This window comes from Hylobates moloch, unplaced genomic scaffold (genome assembly GCF_009828535.3).
Source record: "Hylobates moloch isolate HMO894 unplaced genomic scaffold, HMol_V3 SCAFFOLD_11, whole genome shotgun sequence".
Classification (NCBI taxonomy): domain Eukaryota; kingdom Metazoa; phylum Chordata; class Mammalia; order Primates; family Hylobatidae; genus Hylobates; species Hylobates moloch.
Genome location: NW_026652286.1, coordinates 89,816,423 through 89,841,029, shown reverse-complemented (window position 1 = coordinate 89,841,029; position 24,607 = coordinate 89,816,423). Strand labels below are relative to the sequence as shown.

Here is a 24,607-nt window from a genome sequence, read left to right as displayed (position 1 = left end):
ATTTTCAAAAGTTATTGAGTTGTCTGATTTGCTGTAAAAAAAATGAAAAATTCATTTCTTTTATTAACATGATGTATTTACTGTGATTATTCTAATAGACTAATGGACTTTTAATTTTACTGTTTAAAATAGTTGATATTTAAAATTTAAAATCCAGTCTTCACTTGTTCTTTCATTTTTTAAAATAATAAAGTAGTTTGGGGTTTATCAGAGCAAGGGAAGAAGCCAAGCTACGTCTCATTTTATGTTGGATAAGAATCACTAGAGACAAAATTATTATTATTATTGTTATTATTATTATTATTATTATTATTTTTGAGATGCAGTCTCGCTGTGTCACCCAGGCTGGAGTGCAGTGGCGCAATCTCAGCTCACTGCAACCTCTGCCTGCTGGGTTCAAGCAATTCTCCTGCCTCAGCCTCCCGAGTAGCTGGGACTATAGGCGTGTGCCACCTTGCCCAGCTAATTTTTTGTGTTTTTAGTAGAGATGGGGTTTCACCATGCTGGCCAGGCTGGTTTTGAACTCCTGACCTCATGATCTGCCCACCTCGGCTTCCCAAAGTGCTGGGATTACAGGCGTGAGCCACCGCCTGGCCGACAAAGTTACTTTTTATGGGATCAATTCCTGAGTTTTATCTAACATGAGAATTTTAGCAATTAAAAATCAAGCGCAGTTCAGATATATTAGTTTAGGTAATATTTTCAGTGTTTCAAGAGAGCTCAATTTGTAAGCCATTTAGCTACTAATTACCCTGCCTTTGCTGTAGAAAGAACTTAAATGAAAGATCTGTTTTAAGATGTCTTTTTAAAAAGCAGCCATTGTAGGTATAAGAGTTGAAAAATCAAGATCTGGGCAGCAGTGGAGAATTATGAAGTCTGATAAGATAATATGCTAAAATTGTATTGTTAATTCTGATTTGTGACAATGCTTATCAGTAGAAAAGAAATGTGATCTGTGGTTAAAGACTGAACTGCCACTGAATGTAAAATGTTTCTTAGATGAGTTGGAAGAATGCTGAACCAGTCTTTATTGCCCAAGATTGCTTTGAGTCAGCAATCTCAAAGAATAAAGAAAAAGGAGTTAAGAGTGAGAGGCAATAAGTAACACGCTGTTTTCATTTAAGATATCTTGAAGAGATAATTAAAAAGATGTAGGGGTATAGGAATTGTGATGTTTCTCTGGTGTTAATGAAGTCTACTATAAATTAGATAATACAGGCACTCTAGATTATTGTTTTTCCTTTTTAAAATTCTTGGCAGTTACTGACAAATTACACTCAGGATCAAGTTTAAGTCTCAGTGCATGAATGACCCTGACATTGAAAACCCTGAAGGATTTTGACCTTAGTTTTGACTTGGCTTTATCCTGAGCAGCCTCTGTGAATTCTTAATGCTGTGCTCTTAAACGGGGGTACTTTTCCTAGATGGTTTTTTTTTTTTTTGAGACGGAGTCTCGCTCTGTCGCCCAGGCTGGAGTGCAGTGGCGAGATCTCGGCTCACTGCAAGCTCCGCCTCCCGGGTTCACGCCATTCTCCTGCCTCAGCCTCTCCGAGTAGCTGGGACTACAGGCGCCCGCCACCACGCCCGGCTCATTTTTTGTATTTTTTAGTAGAGACGGGGTTTCACCGTGGTCTCGATCTCCTGACCTCGTGATCCGCCCGCCTCGGCCTCCCAAAATGCTGGGATTACAAGCGTGAGCCACCGCGCCCGGCCTCCTAGATGTTTTTGATACTGTATTCATTAGCATATAATAAAGTTATCAGTGTCCCTGAAGGCTAATTTTTTTTTTCTGACTGAATATGAGATATGGAGTGTGCAATTTGTACTTATTGGTATTAACATTTCCAACAAGGTTTGTCTTTTTTTATAAGATGGGGAATCTTAAGGAACTTCAGGCCGGGTGTAGTGGCTCATGCCTGTAATCCTAGCTTTGGGAAGCTGAAGTGGGGCTTCAGGGAGTTCGAGGGTCAGGAGTTATATCAGGAGTTCGAGACCAGCCTGGCCAAGGTGAAACCCCGTCTACTAAAAATACAAAAAATTAGCCGGGCGTTGTGGTGGATGCCTGTAATTCCAGGTAGTTGGGAGGCTGAGGCCCAGGAGATAGAGGTTGCAGTGAGCCGAGATCATGCCATTACGCTCCAGCCTGGGCAACAGGGTGAGATTCCATCTAAAAAAACAAAAAGAAACTTCATTACGAAATTAAAGCCTTGGTATGCTCTCCTTGATAATTTCTTTTTACTCACATCTTTATTGGGAAATCAGGCCAGAAGGATTATTTACCTTTTCAGAAAGGGAAACTAGGTTCTACAGTTTGGTTACAGATATCCTGGCAGCTGACTTTACATTGGGCAGAGGAGACTGCCGTACTTAGTGGTTCTGAGAAACCAAGAGAGTATTGCCTGTTACAGCTATGAGAAAAGGTATTGAATCTTCCCCCTCCTTTGTGGGGGAATTCCAACCTCACTAATTTATGGTTTCAGTGTAGTTATGGTCATAGCTTCTGAGACGTGGGTACTCATTGAAGCTAACAGTTTTAGAGAAAGGGGAGGGTGTTTAATTCCAATAACTGGTAGTTTTTATCACTTTAATAATTTAGGTCTAATGATATGAAGATTAGTTAGTGTAAAGCAGATATACATGTAATACATTCTTTTAAATATTGTACAAGGAGTAAGAAACCCCTTTAAGTAGTCATGTAATTCATTACAGCAGCTGAACATTTCTAAGTGCAACATTATAGGAAACCAGTAAAGCTGATTTCTGATTTATCTGCAGCAAAAGAATTTAATATTCCAACTTCAGCAAAAGGCAATTAAAAACAAACTTAAATCACATTGTGTGCTTTTAATACATATGTTTTTTTCCATGCTGTCTGATGTATTTAAGTTCTTAGTCATTTATTTCCATTAGTTTCCAAATTGGTTGAGGGAATTAAATTGGTAGCCAAGTTACCTATACGAGATTTTCCTACTGTGTATGTGAACCACTCTTTCTGGGAAAATCCTCCCATTGGCAGTTTTCTTGAAGGCATGCACTTTTTCCACACTTAGTGATTTGGGGGCTGAAGCCTGCATTTAGCCTGTATTTAGTCAGAGGTGACAAATGGCTAATTTTTTTTTTTCCAGTTGAGAGACTGAGAAATGATTCAGAATTGAAACTAAAGTGAATTTGGACTTACTGTATTTCTTTGCAATTACTTTTAAACAATTGCTGTCTGTTACTATTAGGCATATTTTGGACATATGGGTTCCATTTTGGGCCGATATTTGGTGTTATGTTGTTAAATTTCTTGCCTGGCTTAGATGGTTCATTGTTGAAACTAAACTGGAACTAGGTTTGATCAGAGGGCCAATGGAAAGGCACATAGTGGCTCATTTGGGGAGGACAAAATTTGACATATTTTTACTTTAAGAATTCTTAGGACAATTTGGATAACGTGAGAATATATTTCCAAATGTTATAATATTTTGTGGTTAAGTAATTTTCGAGGGAAAATCAGAAAGCTTGTAATTCCTACTGAAAATATTAGCCTGCTGAAATATTAGCCTATTTCCTACTGAAAATATAACATAGCAGGCTGGGCACAGTGGAGTTCACACCCGGCTAATTTTTGTATTTTTAGTAGGGATGTGGTTTCACCATGTTGGCCAGGCTAGTCTTGAACTGCTGACCTCAAATAATCCGCCCACCTAGGCCTCCCAAAGTGCTGGGATTACAGGCATGAACCACTGTGCCTGGCTTGACTTTTTTATTTAAAAAAAAAAAAAAAATCTATAGCCAATTGCCCTAACAGTTTATCATTTACTCACTTATTTGAAACAGTCATATTAAGATATACTCTTTATTTATTTATGTGCCTATACTTTGTTTTAATTACTGTATCTTTAGAATATGTTTCAAAATTTCATTAACTATTATAATTGATTCTCTTTTTTTGTAACATATCATCACCAAATAATAATTTGGACTCTTCTAATATTTCTGCTTATTTATTGACATTTTCAAAGAATAGCTTATGATTGATGATAATCATACCAGTGAATACAGTGCTTTTCAACTTAAATATGCACAACAGTTACCTGAGGATCTTATTAAAATGAAGACTCAGTAGGACTGGAGTGGCCTGAGAGTCTGCATTTTGACAAGCTCCCAGGTAATGTTGACTTATGGGTTCATAGACCTTATTTTGAGTTACAGGGAACTAAGATTTATTGAGCATTTAATTTGTTCTGGTCAGTGCTTTTACATCTGTGAACTCATTTAATCTTTAAAACTCCATGATGATTATTATCCCCAATTTGCCAGTGAAGAAGTCGAGACTTAGAGAAGTTTATAACTTACCCAAAGTGACACAACCAGTAAGTGGAAGAGCCAGAGTGAGCCCAAGCAGAGTTTGCACTCTGAACCTCTTGAACATATTGCTTTACCACATGCGTGTGCATTCACACACACACACACAACAGACATTATCTTCTCTTGTGTGACTCAAATGGTAATACCTTAAATTTTTTTTTTTAATGAATAGGCTTTATTTTATCTATTTTTTGAGATGGGGTCTTGCTGTGTTGCCCAGGAGTGCAGTGGTATGATCATAGCTCACCACAGCCCTGAACTTCTGGGCTCAAGCCATCTTCCTGCCTCAGCCTCCTGAGTAACTGGGACTACCGGTGTGTGCCACCATGCCTGACTAATTTTTAATTTTTGATAGAGACGAGGTCTTACTGTGTTAGCCCTGCCTGGTCTCAAACTCCTGGCCTCAAGCGATCTCTTCACCTCAACCTCCCAAAGTTCTGATATTACAGGTGTGAGCCACAGCATCTGGCCAGGCTTTATGTTGAGAAGTTTAGAGTTTACAGAAAAGTTGAGCAGAAAGTACAGAGAAATCCCACATACCCCATTATCTCTGCCTGTCCCTACAATTTTCCCTGATATTAACATCTTGCATTAGTGTGGTACATTTGCTACAATTGATGAGCAATGTTGGTACATTAACTAAAATTCATAGTTTACATTAGAATCCATAGTTTGTGTTGCACATTTGTAAGAGTTTTGACAGATTTGTAATGTTGCATATCCATTATTACAGTATCATACAGAATAATTTCACTGCCCTAAGAATTCCCTGTGCTCTACCTATTCATCCCTTCCTCTCCCCAGTCCCTGGCAGTCACTGATTTTTTTTTTTTTTTTGAGATAGAGTTTTGCTCTTGTTGTCCAGGCTGGAGTGCAATGGCATGCTCTTGGCTCACTGCAACCTCCGCCTCTCGGGTTCAAGCGATTATCCTGCCTCAGCCTCCCGAGTAGCTGGGATTACAGACATGCGCCACCACGCCCGGCTAATTTTTATATTTTTAGTAGAGACGGGGTTTCACCATGTTGGCCAGGTTGGTCTCGAACTCCTGATCTCAGGTGATTCGCCCACCTCGGCCTCTCAAAGTGCTGGGATTACAGGCATGAGCCACCTCGCCTGGCCAATCACTGATCTTTTTACTGTCTCCATAGTTTCGATGTTACCAGAATGGCATTATTGCATGTAGCCTTTTCAGATTGACTTTTTTTCACTTAGTAAAGTGCATTTAGGTTTCCTCCATGTTTTTTCATGGTTTGATAGCTCATTGTTTTTAGCACTAATATTCCATTGTCTGGATTTCCACTGTTTATTTACCCATTCACCTATTAAGGAACTTGTTGGTTGCTTTCAACTTTTTTCAACTATGAATAAATAAAGCTGCTATAAACATCTGTCTGCAGGTTTTTGTGTGGATATATGTTTTCAGCTCATTTGGCTAAATACCAAAGAAATAACTGCGTGATCATATAGTAAGAGAATGTTTAGTTTTCTAGAAACTGCCAAACTGTCTTCCAAAGTGGCTGTACTATTTTGCTTTCCCACCAGCAGTAAATGAGAGTTCCTGTTGTTCTGTATCCTTACCAGCATTTGATGTTGTCAACTGCTTTGAATTTTAGCCATTCTAATAGGTATGTGGTGTCTCATTGTTGTTATAATTTGCAGTAGCCTAATAACATATGATGTTTAGCATCTTTTCATACACTATTTGCCATCTGTATATATCGGTGAGGTATCTGTTCATATCTTTTGCCCATTTTAAAATTGGGATGTTTGTTTTCTTATTGTTGAGTTTTAAGAGTTCTTTGTATATTTTGGATACCAGTGCTTCACCAGATAGGTATTTTGCAAATATTTTCTTCTAGCCTGTGGCTTGTTTATGCCTTAATTTTTTACCATTAAATATGTTGTTTGCCGTCTGGTTGTGACAAATAACCATCAAGTTAAGAAAGCTTCTTTCTTTGTCTCTCTAAGAGCTTTTGTCAGGAATGGCTATTCAGGGAAGTCCTTGAAAATTATTTGGCTAAACAAATAGATTAAGCTTTGTTTTTAGCAAGGCATCCTGTTTTATTCCAGATAATTAAAAACACATTCTTTATAGTGTGGTATTAAGACTATAACTGAGACTTTAATTCCTATTCCTTCTAAATCATTTTCTCTTACTCCGTGATTTTGTGTGCCTTTAATGTCCATGTTGATTACTTGTCCAGCATCTTAATCTCATCTGACTTGGTCTTTCTTGTCCCAGCTATCTGTTCTTCCACTTCTCTGTAGCAATTTATTTCTGTGGTCAAACGTCCACCTCTGGAATTACAAATTTGTAAATTTTACTCTTTGAACACGATTTCCTGTCTTTTCAGTTCTTCCATTTGCTGAATTTATTTTCTCATTTCACTGAGGCCACCAGCCCCTTAAATCTCCATTGTCCCCCAATTTGTGACATTCTTCCTGGCATCACTTTATCCCATATGGACGCCATAATTGGTCACTTTCAATGAGTCATCAGTAGCCACAGTTCTCCTGCATCTTTGTTCTTCTTTCCCACATGCCATGCAGATCTCCAGCTGTGGATTAACAATACTACCCTTTTTCTGTGTTCCTGCTCTAGGGCCTGAAGAAATGATTTCATCATATTAATTTGTTCCTTTACTAATCCATGAGTTTTAGCCTCATCTGTGCTTATTATTCTCTTTAGTAGTTTTCTCACTTGTTGGGAGTTGATTTCATTTTTCCTTCACCAGAATGACAGTTCTTTCTAAATCTTTCTGCATTTTCCTTTGGTTCGTGTCACCTTCCTCCATTGCAGCTGATGCTACACTTCAGCACAGTGACCTTTAAAAAAAAGAGAAAACAACAAATCTATTATGTTATTTCCTGTACAATACTGTTCATTATAAAGATGGAGGTAATTTTTTTTTTTTTTTTTGAGATGGAGTCTCACTCTGTTGCCCAGGCTGGAGTGCAGTGGTGTGATCTTGGCTCACTGCAGCTTCTGCCTCCTGGGTTCAAGCGATTCTCCTGCCTCAGCCTCCTGAGTAGCTGGGATTATAGGTGCACGCCACCACGCCTGGCTACTTTTTGTATTTTTAGCAGAGATGGGGTTTCACCATGTTGGTCAGGCTGGTCTCGAACTCCTGACCTCATGATCTGCCTGCCTCGGCCTGCCAAAGTGCTGGGATTACAGGTGTGAGCCACTGCACCTGGCCAGAGGTAAAATTCTTAAGTTTAACAGGATCTTTCTGGTTTTCCAGCCTCATCTCTCTCCTCTTAGTGCCTTAGCTTCACTGGCCCTTTTTCAGATCCTTCATATGCCAAGCTCATTCTTGGCACAGGGCTTTGTATGTGCTCTTCTCTCTGCTAGACACCTCTTTTCTTGGCATGTTTAATTTGTATTTATCTTAAGGACTTAGCTTATATGTTCCTTTCTCAAGAAAGTTTTCCCTGACCTTCCATTTGCCTAAAGGTAGATTAGATTCCCTCTGAAATAATTAATAGTAATGAAAGTAACAACAGTAATAGCAGCAACCTTTGAGTGTTTATGAGTTGCAGAGACTGTTCTTAGCACTTATACATAGGAAGTTTTTTGGTTTTCATAGCAACTCTATGAGTTGTATAGGTGGGTAAATAAGTAGGACCTAGAATTGTCTCCATCTTATAGATGAGGAAACTGAAGTGAGGAATGTTAAGTCACTTGTCCAAAGTCACACAGCCATTTGGTAGCAGAGTTGGAATTTGAACCCGGGCAGACCCCAGTGCCCATGTTCTAAACTGCTGTGCTCTACTGTAATGGTGAGTATAACTGTGTAATGTTTTTTGTTAATGCGTACCTTTGTTGGTAGGCTCCTCGAGGTCGGAAATCATACCTGTCTGGTTAATTTCCATGGCCTAGGACGGAGCCTGGCATGGAGTAGGCTGTGACTGAGTACTTGTTCCTATTGAATGAATCACAGCTTGCCAGTCTACTAAATTGAGGAAATAGAGGGTTTCAGTGCGATCCTTTTCATTTTTCCTCCCCACTGCTTCCAAATATTAAACTCCCTTGATTAAAAGAATAGATGCCTGTACTTATATCAAAATCTAACTCCTCTACCTGTTTGCCTTTTATATTCTAGGATTAATTTGTGTACTTCGTAAGAAAAATTAGTGCAGATGTACATAAAGTAAAGGTATACGTCTTCCATTTTTTCCTCCTTTAATGTTTTACACTTCCAGGAGGTGTCAACTGCTAGTAGTTAAATCATCTTCTGTACATGTACACATTTTGTGGACACTTAAAATACACAAGGGTAATGTATGTAGTATTATCTAAGTTTTTTAAAAATTCAATTATGATATTGAACGATAGTTTCACAAGATGTCTCCATTGAGGGAAACAAGGTAAAGGGTACAGGAGATCTCTATTGTTTCTTACAAGTGCATGTGACTCTACAATTATCTCTAAAGAAATGTTTAATTAAAAAATAAACTATAGAAATATTTTCATGTCAGCATATTGACCTGTTTCTTTTAAATGGCTATGTAAAATGTTATTATATAGATGTGTATTACTTTATTTCACCTTTCCCCATTGATGGACTTTTAAGTTACTTCCATTTTTTCATTTTCACCAATATTGCCGAAAGTGAACCATCCTTGCATTTGTAGGTATATCCTTGGTTGGTGTATATGCACAGCCAAGTTTTAGAAGAGGAGAAGAGATTAAAAGATGGGCATATTTGAAATGTTGGTAAGAGTTGGCCAGACAATCCTCCAGACAAGTTCATACTTTTCGCTAGCAGGTGGAATAGAAGCTCTGTGTGTTCACCTGCACTGTCCTGATCCCATTCTGCCACTTCTTCTTGGGGACTTTATATATATATATATATATATTTTATTATACTTTAAGTTCTAGGGTACATGTGCACAATGTGCAGGTTTGTTGCATATGTATACATGTGCCATGTTGGTGTGCTGCACTCATTAACTCATCATTTACATAAGGTATATCTCCTAATGCTATCCCTCCCCACTCCCTCCATCTCACAACAGGCCCCACTGTGTGATGTTCGCCTTCCTGTGTCCGAGTGTTCTCATTGTTCAATTCCCACCTATGAATGAGAACATGCGGTGTTTGATTTTTTGTCCCTGCGATAGTTTGCTGAGAATGATGGTTTCCAGTTTCATCCATGTCCCTACAAAGGACATGAACTTATCCTTTTTATGGCTGAATAGTATTCCATGGTGTATATGTGCCACATTTTCTTAATCCAGGGTCTTTGTTTTATTAATTAATCCTTTTCCATTTAATATATCTACTTCCCTGTTGGTTCTCTTCTGTCTCCTCATCCTGTAGCACATCCTCCAAACTGATAGAGCTTTTCTTTGGTTGCTGTCTTAGTTCTTTTGTGCTGCTATAGGAGAATACCTGACACTGGGTAATTTATAAATAGCAGAATTTTATTTTCTCATAGTTCTGGAGGCTGGGAGGGCACTGGCAGGTTCATTGATGGGGATTTGGTCTCTGCTTCTTAGACGATGCCTTGAATGCTGTGTCCTCACATGGCAGAAGGCAGAAGGGCAAAAAGGGAGTAACTCCCTCCATCAAGCCCATTTATAAGGGCACCTAATCGCATTCATGAAGGGAGGAACCCTCGTGACTTAATTATGTCTTAAAGGCCCGACTTCTTAATACCATCACGTTGGCAACATCTGACTTTTAGCGGGGAAGACATTCAAACTGTGGCCCTAGCCAAGTCCTTTGTGTGCTTTTACTTGTCTTTACAACCATCCTATGAGGTAGTACCTGTTTCTCTGCCTACTTGTTAAGCGATTATATTCTTCTGGATTTTGTCCTTGGCTCCTCTATCCAACCCACCTGTAGCCCCCACCTTCTCTTCCCTCATCCAAACCAGAGAGACCCGAATTTGAATCTGGCTCCATTATTTTCTCCCTAAGAGACATGGAATGATTTACTTTGTCTCTATGTTTCTGTTTCTTTCTCTGTAAGTAAGAGGGGGGAGACTAGAGCTACCTACCTCAGGATTGTGTGGATTAAATGAATAATGTGTGTAAAACATTTAACATAGTGTCTCATGTACACTAAGTGCTTAATAAATGCTAATAGGAATAGTAACAATAGTATAGTTACATTGTTATTATAAATCTGTATCTGTGGTACTCTTAGCTTAAGTTCGTACAAAAATATTGAGCTGCCTGTTAGAAATCTACATTTGGATGCCTCCCCAGATATCTTAAACTCAGTTTGTCTAAAGTCAGAGTCTTTCTGTGGCTTCAGTGCTTAGTGACTGTGTCCCTGAATAAACTACTTATTTTCTTTAAACCTCCATTTCTCCATTTATGAAAGGGTGATAATGAACTTATTTTATCAATATTAAATGAGATAATTCTTGTAAAAGTATTTAGCATAGTGCTGGTATATACTAATACCTTAATAAATATTAGTTGCTATTATTATTATTCCTTTTAAATGTTGATCCCCTTTTCGTCCTGTTCTGCCCAGAAAAAGAGCCTCAGGATAGCTTTGCCTGTCTGCCTGTCTTCCTTATCCTTCATATGCAACCAGACAGCAAGCACTGTTATTTTTTATTTTCATTTTAAACATTTTAATTTTTATTTATTTTAAAATTATTTATAGAGATGGGGTCTCACTATGTTGTCTAAGCTGGTCTTGAATTCCTGGGCTCAAGTGATCCTCCCACCTCTGCCAAAGTGCTGGGATTACAGGTGTGAACCACCGTGTCTGGCCTATCAAGTACTGTTGATTGTGCTTCCGAAACATGTGCTTGCATCCAACCACTCCTTATCATTTCTTGACACAATTATTGTGGTAATCTCCTAATTGCTCTCCTGGCCTCTTGGCCATCTTGTACCTTTCATCCTGAGTTATCTTTATAGTAGGTAGGTCTGCTCATATCACTCAGCAGAAAGGCCTCGGATGGGTCTCTCTTACCTAAAATATAAAGCCTCCAAGGCCCACTGCACCACAGTCATCTTTGGAGCCTCCCCTCTTGTTCTGGGACCCATGTGTCCTACAGTATATGCAGACTACTGACTGTTCTCTAAATCTCATACCTTTGTCCCTGACCTGCTGTTTCTGTACCTGCATTCTTTTTGCTTAGAGGGTTGTCCCCTCAGGCACTCCCTGCTAATAAGCACTCAGCCTTCCACCCCAAACATCTAGTCTGTCTGGTGAATTCCTGGTGATTCTTCAGTGGTCTGTCTCAAATATATCTTCTACTCTCTTTTCTCTTTAGTCTTAACTGCCATCCAGGGCAACATTGGTTAATCCCTCATTATAAGAGGCAATATAAGCTGGTGAGGGGTATACACCCACAGTCCTAGCTACTTGGGAGTCTGAAGCAGGAGGATTGCTTGAGGCCAGCCTAGGTAGCATAGCAAGACCTTGTCTCTTTGAAGAAAAAAGAAAGAAAAAGCTAGGTGTGGTAGCTCACATCTGTAATCCCAGCACTTTGGAAGGCCAAGTTGGGAGGATTGCTTGAGCTCAGGAGTTTGAGACCAGCCTGGGCAATATAGTGAGACCCCATCTCTAAAAAAATTAAAAACATTAGCCAGGCATGGTGGCACATGCCTGTGGTTTCAGCTACTCTGGATGCTGAGGGAGGAGGATCACTTGAGCCCAGGAGTTTGAGGCTGCAGTGAGCCGTGATTGTGCTACTGTACTCCAGCCTGGGTGACAGAGTGAGACCCTGTCTCAGTGAGGGAGGTGGGGTGGGAGGGGGGGAAGAGTCAATATAGTGGCTAGTTAAAATCCCTGAATTTGGAGCCAGATTGCCTTCGTTATTAAGGTAGTTGTGTATAACTGGGATGAAACTGTTTAACTTCTTTGTGCTTCAGTTTTCTCATTTGTAACAAATGAGTAATATTAGTCTTGCTGTGAGGGTTAAGTGAATTAATGTAGGGAAAATGCATTGAAAGGGCTTGCATATTACTAAGTACTTCATAAATATAGCTATTATTATTCTCAATGTATTTCTTACGTACTTATCTGTAATAGCATTTGCCACTTTACTTTTTTTTTTTTTTTCCAAGACAGAGTCTTGCTGTGTTGCCCAGGCTGGAGTGTAGTGGCATGATCTAGGCTCACCGTGACCTCCGCCTCCTGGGTTCAAGCAATTCTCCTGCTTCAGCCTCCTGAGTAGCTGGGATTATAGGTGTGTGCCACTATGCCTACCTAATTTTTGTATTTTTAGTAGAGACAGGGTTTTACCATGTTGGCCAGGCTGGTCTTGAACTCCTGACCTCGTGATCCGCCCACCTTGGCCTCCCAAAGTGCTAGGATTACAGGCGTAAGCCACGGCGCCTGGCCTGCAGTTACTTTTTTGTGTGTATTTCCCAATAGACTGTGGCTTCTTTGAAGGTGGGACTATTTTAATCATCTTTGTGTCATCAGTATCTAGTACACAGTGGGACCCAGTAAGCAATCAGTTGTGCTGTTTGTGTAGCCCAGAATAAAGTGCCAGGTCCTCCTGCATTGCAGCAGTCAGCAGCATACATCTGGAAATTATTGCTTTCTGAAACTACGGCATTAGAGCCACAAAGCTGTTTGGGATTGGACCTTAGCAAGCTCTTCAACCAGAAATTTGCTATTACAATGAAGTTTCCTATCTGCAATAGGTAGATTGTAGCTGACAGCATGTAGTCATTGGAAGGAGGTTACTCCCAGAGCATAAGAGAACTTCTGATTTATTTTTGCTTAAAGGGATACAATCCAAGGCCACAAAGGCTACAGGATACAATCCAAGGCCACAAGGCCATAAGACTTTTGTTTTGCTGGGGATAATAAAGAGAGCTGTTTCTGCCTTTTCCACTTTATTCTTATAAACCTGCTAAAGATTGAAATGTTAAAATGTGATTCAGAGAAGAGATTTCTTTATTGTAAACACGATAGAGAGCTCAGAATGAATGCCAGAGATAGACTCTTTATAGAGGATTTCAGGGTATTAAACCCTTAAGCCCCTTATGGTCAGGTTTTACTGCCAGCCCTTAACACCCCACCATGCCTGGGCTATTGCAATAGCAACTGGTCTTTCTACCTTTAGGTTCCCTGCAGTCTCTCCTGCCTACTGCTGTGATATTAATATTTATAAAGCCCTACTTTGATTTTTCTCATGCATTATAAAAAATCCTCGCAAAATATCCCATTATATACAAGGAAAGTTCCAAGTTTTAGCTTGTCATTCTGGACTTGTATTAGGATTCTCTGGAGAGACAGAGACAGAGAGAGAGAGAGAGAGATATATTTCTTTCTTTCTTCTTTCTTTCTTTCTTTCTTTCTTTTTCTTTCTTTCTCTTTTTTCTTTTCTTTTCTTTTCTTTTTTCTTTTTTTTCCCAGGGTTTCACTCTTGTTGCCCAAGCTGGAGTCCAGTGGCACGATCTTGGCAAACTGCAACCTCTGCCTTCTGGTTTCAAGGAATTCTCCTGCCTCAGCCTCCTGAGTAGCTGGGATTATGGGCGCCCGCCACCATGCCTAGCTAATTTTTGCATTTTTATTAGAGACGGGATTTCACCATGTTGGCCAGGCTGGTCTCAAACTCCTGACCTCGTGATGCACCTGCCTCAGCCTTCCAAAGTGCTGGGATTACAGGCGTGAGCCACCGTGCCCGGCCTGGATAGGTAGATTTCTATAATAAACCTCTATAGGCCGGGTGTTGTAGTTCATGCCTGTAATCCCAGCACTTTGGGAGGCCGAGGCGGGCAGATCACCTGAGGTCAGGAGTTTGAGACCAGGCCAGCCAACATATTGAAACCCTGTCTCTACTAAAAATACAAAAATTAGCCGGGCATGGTGGTGTGTGCTTGTAAATCCCAGCTATTTGGGAGGCTGAGGCAGACAATCGCTTGAACCCAGGAGGTGGAGGTTGCAGTGAGCTGAGATTGCGCCATTACACTCCAGCCTGGGTGACTGAGTGAGACTCTGTCTCAAAAAACAACAAACAAAAAAACCCCAAAACCTTCATAAGTTTCCATAATAAACCTCCTCTATATCTATAGATATAGAGGAGGTTTATTTTATATATATAATAGATATATAGATAGGTATAAGAGGAGGTTTATTATGGAAATTGGCTCGTGATTCATGTGATCATGGAGGCTGAGAAATCCTATGATAGGCCATGTGCAACCTGGAGAACCAGGAAAGCTGGTGGTGTAATTTAGCTGGAGTCTGAGGTCCAGAGAACCAGGGGAACCAAGACTGAAGGCCTGGGAATTGGGAAGGGGTGGTGTGCTGATGTAAGTCCTGGAGTCCGAAGACCCAGGAACCAGGAGCTTTGATGTCCAAGAGTAGGAGAAGATGGATATCCCAGCTCAAGAAGAAAGAGTGAATTTGCTCTTCCTTGTCGTTTGCTCTCTGTGGGTGGAAAAGGGTAAACAGATTATGATGCCCACCGACATTGGTGAGTGTGGGTCTTCTTTATTTAGTTTACTGATTCAAATGCTAATCTCTTCCAGAAATATCCTCAAGAGACCTCCCTAGAAATGTTTTATCAGCTGTCTGGACCATTCCTTAGCTCAGTCAACTTGGCACATAAAATTAACCATCACGGGACTCTTCTGCATTCTAACTCTGGTTACCTTTTCTACCTTATCTTCCACTGTATTCTAGAATGAGCTCTGTGGCTTACCTGGCCTAGCTGTGATTCCTGTAATGTGAATTGCATTTTACGTTTGTATCTGCCCAGAACATTTACCTTTTGAAATTTTGCCTCTCTTTTAAGATCCGTTGAAAAAAAAAAAACTATTTATTTACATATTTTATTTTATTTACTTATTTATTTATTTATTTTTGAGACGGAGTCTCACTCTTGTTGCCCAGGCTGGAGTGCAGTGGTGCTATCTCAGCTCACTGCAAACTCTGCCTCCCAGGTTCAAGCGATTCTCCTGCCTCAGCCTCCTGAGTAGCTGGGATTACAGACGTGTGCCACCACGCCTGGCTAATATTTGTATTTTTAGTGGAAATGGGGTTTTACCCTGTTGGCCAGGCTGGTCTCGAACTGCTGACCTCAAATGATCTGCCCACTTCTGCCTCCCAAAGTACTGGGATTACAGGTGTGAGCCACTGCACCCAGCTTATTTTGAAATAATTATAGAATCATAGGAAATTACAAAATTAGTACATCGAGTCCTGTGTACCCTTCCCCCAACTTTCACCAATGGTGATATCTTTTTTTTTTTTGAGATGGAGTCTTGCTCTTGTCGCCCAGGCTGGTGTGCAATGGCGCGGTCTCAGCTCACTGCAACTTCCGTCTCCCAGGTTCAAGCGATTCTCCTGCCTCAGCCTCTTAAGTAGCTGGGATTATAGGTGCCTGTTACCATACCTGGCTTATTTTTATACTTTTGAAGAGACAAGGTTTTGCCATGTTGGCCAGGCTGGTCTCAAACTCCTGACCTCAGGTGATCCGCCTGCCTCAGCCTCCCAGAGTGTTGAGATTACAGGGGTGAGCCACTGAGCCCGGCTGATATCTTATATAATTATGCTATAATATAAGATCCTTTTTTTTTTTTTTTTTTTTTTTTTTTAAGAGGCAGGTTTTCGCTCAGATGCCCAGGCTGGAGTGCAGTGGTATGATGCTAGCTCACTGTAAACTTGAATTCTGGGCTCAAATGATCTTCCTGCTTCAACCTCCTGGGTAGCTAGGACTACAGTCACATGCCACTATGCCTGGCTAATTTTAAAATTTGTATAGAGATCGTATCTCAGTTTGTTGCCCAGGATGGTCTCAAACTCCTGGCTTCAAGTGATTCCTCCACTTCAGCTTCCAAAAATGTTGAGACTACAGGTGTGAGCCATTGCACCTAGACTGATCATTTTAAAACTCTATTTTGAATAATATTTTCCGGGGTAAAAAAGGTTTTTTTCTTTTCCTTTTCTTCCTTGCTTCTTTCTTTCTTTCTTTCTTTTTCTTTTTTTTTTTTTTTGAGATGGAGTCTTGCTCTGTCACTTAGGCTGGTGTGCAGTGGCACGATCTCAGCTTACTGCAATCTCTGCTTCCCAGGTTCAAGCCATTCTCATGCCTCAGCCTCCCAAATAGCTGGGATTATAGGCATGCACCATGACGCCCGGGTAATTTTTGTATTTTTAGTAGAGATGGTGTTTCACTATGTTGGCCAGGCTGGTCTCGAACTCCTGACCTTAAGTGATTTGCCTGCCTTGGCCTCCTAAAGTGCTAGGATTACAGTCGTGAGCCACTGCACCCAGCTGGAAAGTATCTTTTTAAACTTTATATCCCTCCCTAGAATTTATCCCCTAATATGTGGTGTTTATGGAGGTGGTTGGAATCAACTACTTTTTATAAATATATTATTGAAGAGTTGACAACCCCTAAAAATCTTTTAGATGCTAGACAAATTTACTAACTGAGAGAAATCATGAAGTATTTTTTTTTTTTTAAATTTTTTGAGATGGAGTCTCACTTTGTCACCCAGGCTGGAGTGCAGCGGCACGATCTCAGCTCACTGCAACCTCTGCCTCCCAGGTTCAAGCGATTCTCCTGCCTCAGCCTCCTGAGTAGGTGGGATTACAAGCATGCGCCACCACGCCTGGCTAATTTTTGTATTTTTAGCTGAGACGGAGTTTCACTATGTTGGTCAGGGTGGTTTCGAACTCCTGACCTCGTGATCCACACGCCTCAGCTTCCCTAAGTGCTGGGATTACAGGTGTGGGCCACCATGCCTGGCTAGTCATGAAGTATTTTAAAGGACGTAGATTCTGACACTCTTAAATTCAATAGGCCAAAGTTCCTGGTTTTTATTTTTATTTTTATTTATTTATTTTTTTTGAGACAGAGTTTCGCTCTTATTGCCCAGGCTGGAGTACAATGGCCCGATCTCGGCTCACCTCAACCTCTGCCTCTAGGGTTCAGGCGATTCTCCTGCCTCAGCCTCCCGAGTAGCTGGGATTACAGGCATGCACCGCCAAGCCCGGCTAATTTTGTATTTTTAGTAGAGATGGGGTTTCACCATGTTGGTCAGGCTGGTCTCGAACTCCCGACCTCAGGTGATCCGCCCACCTCGGCTTCCTGAAGTGCTGGGATTACAGGCGTGAGCCACCGCGCTGGCCTGGAAAGTTTTAATTGACCTTGTGTCTGTAGAATTAAATGTATTTCATTAACTTTTTAAAGGTAAATAAACCTGGGGTTTCATCTAAGTGTCGAAAATATGATTTTCACCAATGGCATACTTATTTTTACCATTATTTGCATAAATAGCCTTCTGGTCTTCCTCAAGTTAACCTGTATGTTTGTGATGTGAAAGTCATAGTATGTATAGAAAAATAGTACCAAGATGAAGTATAGATGGTCATTCTGAACCATTATTCCTTGGCAGACTGAACTATATTTAAAGTTTTAGAAATAAATCATACTTCCATGTCTGAATAAGACCTTAGTCTTATTTAAATAAATGTAGGAGAGATGGAGAGAAAGAATAAGATTTGCCTAAGAATACTAATATTAAGATGAATGGCAGGTAGGACACACTGAGGCTGTCAGGCACTGTTCTTGGTGTTTTACATTCACCATCTTGCTTCATCCTTACAACAGACTTTATCATTTGATTAGAAAAAAATCAGTACGATCTAGATGTTCTCACTGAATAACCTTTTTTCATAAACAATTTAATTTCATTTAATTTATATTGTTACTGTTTTTTTATATAAGTAAAGATGAGGTCTCACTGTGTTGCCCAGGCTGGTCTCAAACTCTTGGGCTCAAGCGGTCCTCTCGCCTCAGCCTCCAAAGTGCTGGGATTACAGGCGTGAGCCACCACATCTGGCCCTGAACAATTTTAATGCAACAAGCATTTACTGAGTTCCAGTAAATGAACCAAGTCTGGTGCTTTAGAACCATGATCTCAAACTGGAGGACATGTCTAAGAATATCTAGGCTTGGATTGTTTTAAGATAATAAATTTCCAGGTTCTCAATATTTTATTTATACTCTTCTCTGAAACTGAGTTGTCTGAAGGCAACACTGGTATAATGCTAGTCCACCTTCACTACCCTCTCTTTAGCCCTGTGCCTTCTTACGATTAGCAGAAGACAGCCATACCTTTCACCCGTCTTGAATCTCACCATTGTACATTTCTATGAGGTATAAAATCCTCCAGGATTCTAACAAAGGGATAGTCAAAATGCTAATGTCACATGTGAAACTTCCTTTTATCAAGGTATATATCTTCCTCCATACATCTTATTAAGAGATGCATCTCCAAAAAAGGAAATTACTTTTTATGTTTAGTTCTCAAAATTTGTAACATTTGCATTGTCTTCATCAATTGTATTTTACTATAATAGTAACCATACCACAATCCAACATAAATAAACAATAATGTACATGTTTTCATTAAGGAAAGTATGATAAAAATTATATTAAATACTGTGGAAGAAGCAGAATAGAAATACAGTTTCAAGGAGACAAATAAATGGCATAGCATTTTATAAAGGAAAAAAAGATTCTGTTACAATTTTAAAATGTAGGATGGGGGATATCAGATTGCCCAGGTGCTTAGATTTTATTGGAATTTGTGATACAGTAGGGTTTTTTGCTTGTTTGTTTTTAAGACAAGGTCTTGCTCTTTTGCCCAGGCTGGAGTGCCGTGGTGCGATTTTGGCTCACTGCAGCCTCTGCCTCCCAGGCTAAAGCAATCCTCCCACCTCAGCCTCCTGAGCAGCTGGGACTACAGGCGAGTACCACCATGTGTGACTAATTTTTGTATTTTTTTTTGTAGAGACGGGGTTTTGCCATGTGGCTCAGGCCGGACTTGAACTCCTTGGCTCAAGTGATCCACCTACCTCCACCTCCCAAAGTGCTGGGATTATGGGCGTGAGCCACTTTGCCTGGCCAATATAGTAGGTTTAATAGCTTTAAAATTAGCAATATAGTAGTGTTTTTAGATGTCAGTTCTAAATAGCATAGATTGATGTATAAATGAAAATATAACCTTTGCAGTGATTAAAACTTGTAATGAAAATTTTAGATGTCAACCTAACAATATTCAAGGAGACATCTCCCCCCCCCCCCCCCCCCATTAAATTTGTTTTAGCAGGTATGTGAGCAAAACTTTTGAATAGTGCTGTAAAGGATATAGAGATCAAAAAGAAATAATTTTTGCCCTCAAGATGCTTCTTAGTTAAATGGTGAAGCAGGGGCATAGATACGTGATTTGGCTTAAATAAAGCCTTAATTGTGTCATGGTATTTTGCTGTTTACTTAACATGGGCATTGTGCCTCAGTGTTGTGTCATGCTTGTTAAAATGACCCTTGAATGGTAGTTTAGCTCATATGTGCTGTGTTACCACATAGACTATTGTGCAGAACAGTGAGGAATTGTGTATTGTGAAAGACAGATGGATAGGAACAGTGCCCACTGCACTTACCACCAATGAATGGTAGGGCTTTCTCTCATTGTCTAGTTCATATGGTCATAAAAAACATTAGACTGGAAGTCAGGACACTCTAATTCTCATCCTGTGTCTGCCACAGAACGTGTGACCTTTTGGCTAAATCACTTAACACATTTGAACTCTAGTTTCCTCATATAAAAAAAGTTTAAACTGGATGATTTTCTACCTGTGAAGTTTAGAGTTCATATATTTTTACACAGTATATTCGTTTTAGAAGGGATAGGTGCAGCAAATTTTAAGAAACAGATGCCAAAATAATGGAGTAGATTACTTACTTACTGTAATATGCGGAGAAGAGTAGCTTACTACTTATTATTTATCTAAGTGTGATTAGGACAGTCTGTTGTATGGCCTTTCGTAAGTGTTGTGGGTCTCACCATTGCCCTTTTTATTTAAAAAGAAAGAGAATTTCCTCTACTTTTGAGAATTAGAACAAATTCTACACAGGATTAGTAAGCAAGAATACCAATTTCAGCTTCATGCCAGTGCCTCTAGTGAAAACCACATTTTTTGCAGTGTTCTAGCAGAATATTAAAATGGCTTATGGATTACAGACAGCTCAGGCTTTGGTCTTTATAGGTCAGAGGTGGAAACCAAGGGAGCAATTACCATTCACTCTTGTGGGCGGGGCTTCTTAGGTTCCTTATGGAACTAAAGTGAAACTCTGGAACAGTTCCACTAGAATGGCTTTCCTGGGAGCTTATGAGGCTTATATTCTGAAACTGATACTCTTGTACTACAAGAATAACTACAAACTGATGTGGAATTAGGAGGCCAGAGAGGGGAGAAGCCACATGTAGCTCTCATTCTCACAAGTCCTTTGGCTGGCGAACAGAGGTTTTTCCCGTCACTAAGCAGATACTTGGTTATATATTGACAAATCCTCTCTAAACAATTCTTAGAATAGAAGACTGATTCTGTTTTGTGCTTTGGAGGTGAAGGGGAAGAGGAATATTGAAATGTGTGAAATTAGCTTGTGATGGTTTAACATGTGCAAATATTATCTATCTAACCAGTCTTTATCTCCTATATGTGTTCTTAAATATGGTCCCCATTGTTTGAAGTCAAGAAAGATAACTGAGGAAATTCTATGGCTGATTTGCAGATGTTATTACCAATTATTTATTAGCCTTAGTATCAGATAGTTTCACTGATTTGCCATGTTGTTTTTTAGAAATGGGGGTCTTGCTCTGTTGTCCAGGCTGGAGTGCAGTGACGCAATCCTAGCTCACTGCAGCCTCGAACTCCTGTGCTCAAGTGATCCTCCTGCCTCACCTGTGAGTAGCTGGGACAACAAGCATGTACCACCACTCCTGGCTAATTTCTTTTTTTACTTTTTATAAAGACGAGGTCTCCCGATGTTGCCCAAAGGCTGATGATTTGCCTTACCTGGACTGGGCCCTCAAGTTTTTAACTTTTTTTTTTTTCTTGGTGATACAAAATGTGGGGTGAAGAGGTCTGTTAAAGTGACCAGGCTTGGTGCTATTTAAAGCCAAAGAGGGAAATACTATTTCCTGGCAGGCTTTATTGTGTTTTTGTATCATTAAATCTCTAAGTCAGCAGTTTACTTTTTGTCTAGTGTTATGTCTTGGCTTGTCTAAATGAATCATAATTAAAATTTAGTCACTGGGACTCTTAATCTTGTCTAAGCAGGAATTATGGTTTAGAGATACTATACCTTGCTGTGTATAGAATAAGAATAGTATAGGTCTGCTATGATCACTGAGATGGGCTTTTATAAGTACTAAACTTTTTTAGAAGCATAGTTTTATTTATCACCTATCCCCCAAAAAGTTTAGAAAGTGAAAATAAAAAAGTAAGTAAAAATAATGGTATTGGAGTTACAATTTGGAAATTTGTTTCATTCACTTGCATTTTAATATTGATCATGTAAACATGAAATGATAAATTTGTTTCCTTTGAAAAGATTCAAGAAATAGGATAGTTTTAAAGTAGTCTTTTACATTCCTTTGCTTATTGACAAAATCATCATCAGGAACATTGATTCAGGGAATGAGGCTTCTGATCCATCTCAAAACGAACATTACTAATATTTGCTATGGTCATTTGACATAAGTTTTTACTGAGCCAGAACTATAGTGGGGCAGTAGCCTTCAAGCCAGTTAAACATGAATTAAGAACTTGTGTGCCAGGTACTGCACTAAGTGTTAATGGCATCAAGGTGAATAAAACATCATTTATACTGTGTTTTGTTTCACACAGGATTTCAGATGGCTGACAGAAAGTAACTAAAGTGAGATTGTAAAATATAACTGAAGTTCAGAACCAGGGAAAAGATAAATTAGATTTGGAGGCCAAGATATGGTTAAATAGTTAATTAGACATGAAACCCTATGGCTGAACAGTTCAGTTGAATGTTGATTTTAGTAGTGATATGATACAGAAGCTAAGCTTTGTTATATTCACGCAATGTTGAGGCATGGTTAATATATTTAGCAGGATTATGAAGAGTTCAGGCATTTTTTGGAAACTCCTATGAATATGTCATCTAGAATTGGTTTTGTAAAATGGTAGTACTTGTACTGTTTAGTTACATGTGTTGAATATCAGATGGATTTCAGTATTTTTTTAAAACTTTGCTTAAGCCTCTTAAGCCTCATTGAGTAGGGAGACTACAGTATAAGTATCCAGGCTGAAGACTGAACTTCCACCTTATTTTTATATGGTAATGGGTTTTTGTTTAGATGATATATATGTTTTAATGTTGAGATGGAAAAAGTAGAAGTGAATTGCAGTGTAGAAACTACTCTATTTCCTTTTTTATCTATTTTTATTTCAGTCGTTAAGCTTTCCCCATCTTTAGTCTATTGAGTTGTTTCATGGCACCTTCTGAGGGATGGTGGGAATGCCCTTTGCTGAATCAAAAACTACTGTTTCTCCAACTTCACAGGTTAGAGAAGCTCATCAAGTCAATAATTTATAATTTTAATATGGAAGCTGTTTTGGGAACTCTTGTGGGCATATCTCGGTTTTAAAAGAAGAAAAATACTGATTTAAGAGGTATATAAACGCAGCTTTCTGACAGTAGCTTTTGATTTTATTGGTTCAACAAATATCATTGTTGCACAATACATAGTCTTCCACTGTGGCAGCTAATGAGCTACAAAACTGCATAATTGCACCAACAGTTATTTTCCTTATAGAATTTGGCGACTACTAAGTAAACAACTTTTAAAATTTATCTTAATTGGTTTAGTTATGTGCCATCATTGAATGAGTCTTACATTTTCCTTCACGCTGTTGCACTCCACATTCTTAGTTGAACAGAGAAAGATACTATTTTAAGGGAGGGCTTAATCTTTTAGCATTTTAGCCAGTTGGCTTTTCTTAATTAGGATGATTACTCATATTTAGATGAAATCTAACTCAGAAACCACAGCAAAATGCTTACTGAAAACATTCAGGTAGTCAGTGTGGAGGAAAGACGCCTGGAAAATAAAATGTCTCAAGGTCGTTTTGAAGTTTATCCTCATTGTTTTTATTTATCCTTATGTGTGTTAAGTATACGAGGATTCCTGGTTATACTGATATTTTGGCAAAGTCCTGTACTGTTCCTCAAATGCTTCTAATGCAGATACTGACTTTTAAGAACCAGACACATGTAGATGTGCAGCGAGACGACACTCTGCCCTTTAACCATTGTGCCTCCTTTCTTACCTGCGAATTGTGTTTACTAGTGTATTTCACATTTCAGCCAATAGATCTAAAGAATACAAATGAGAACATATAGGACCTGTCTGCAAATAGGTTTTAACTCCGGAGATTGGAAGTAGCTGTTGAGAGCACTGTGGGTTTAGTGAGAAAGAGTGCTTTGGCAGAATGGGCAGTGTCTACTGTAGGCTAAAAATGGGGGAACTATAGCATATCATGTGCCTTCTGTAACCCTCGAAGTCAGTTATTAGCAGTTGAACATGCACTTTGGTCATAATGGCAGTCCCCAGGCTCCAGATAATAATTTGAGCAGGGAGCTGGGAGAAATAAGGAGGACATGAGTACATAGGACAAAAGTGGGCCAGTAAAGGGAAAATTACATATGAATGGAAGAATAGAGAATGGAAAATGGTAAACTGGAGAGAAAAAGATGAAAAAGACATGAAAAAAAGAGTAGGGATAAACGGGCTCTACCTGTTTCCTTTTCTGATCAGTAAAGGAAAATACTTCGTGAAATCCTTAGGGCATCTTTGGACAAGGAAATCAGAAGTAATTCAAACTGTATTGTTGTCAGAGTTTAGTCTTAAAAGTTGTGTTGCCAGGTAGAAAACAAAGCATGATAATCATTTATAGAACTCCTTTAGTTGGTTTACTTGCCTCTTAGGGTAAAAAAAAAAAATTAGACTTCCAGAGTAGTCTGTGATCTTGGAAACGTCTTTCTGAAAAATGATTATAGAACTGTTAAGACATCTCCCATCTCATCTCATATGGCATCATACTTTTCCCAATTATTTTCAGATATTTTAACATCAAAGTTTTCTAGAATGAGTTTTGTAGAACACTAGTATCCCTCATTGCTTAAATATATTAGGAGGAAAAGGATTTTTTTTATTAAGTAAGTTTGGGAATATATAGAGTGGACAAAATTAGTTTTTAAAATTACAGGTCATTTGAGAGGTCTTGAAGTACCAGTGTCTTGTGGATCCCTGAAGGGCTAGATGAGGGTGGGGCATGTAGCCTTTCTCAAATTTATGTGACTACCATACAGTTTGAGGAAAGCTGGTCTATATAAATGCATTACCTGTGAAACCTGGCTTTCTTCCACATCTCCTCTGACTTGCTTTGCTATTTTTTTCCCCATCTCTTACAGTACTTCCTGCTATCCC

General features: G+C 39.3%; 1 protein-coding gene across 9 annotated transcripts in view; it reads left to right on the top strand.

Moving 5' to 3' along the window:
• The window catches only part of SIK3 (SIK family kinase 3), a 269,595-nt gene that overhangs the window by 32,954 nt on the left and 212,034 nt on the right, over nucleotides 1-24,607 (top strand). Inside the window, exon 2 of one of the 9 annotated variants that reach the window (XM_058446637.1) lies at nucleotides 19,094-19,214. The exons of the other annotated variants lie outside the window; for them this stretch is intronic. The gene's annotated coding sequence lies outside the window, so the exon portion shown is untranslated. The remainder of the gene's footprint in view (nucleotides 1-19,093; nucleotides 19,215-24,607) is intronic. 9 annotated transcript variants of the gene reach the window in all.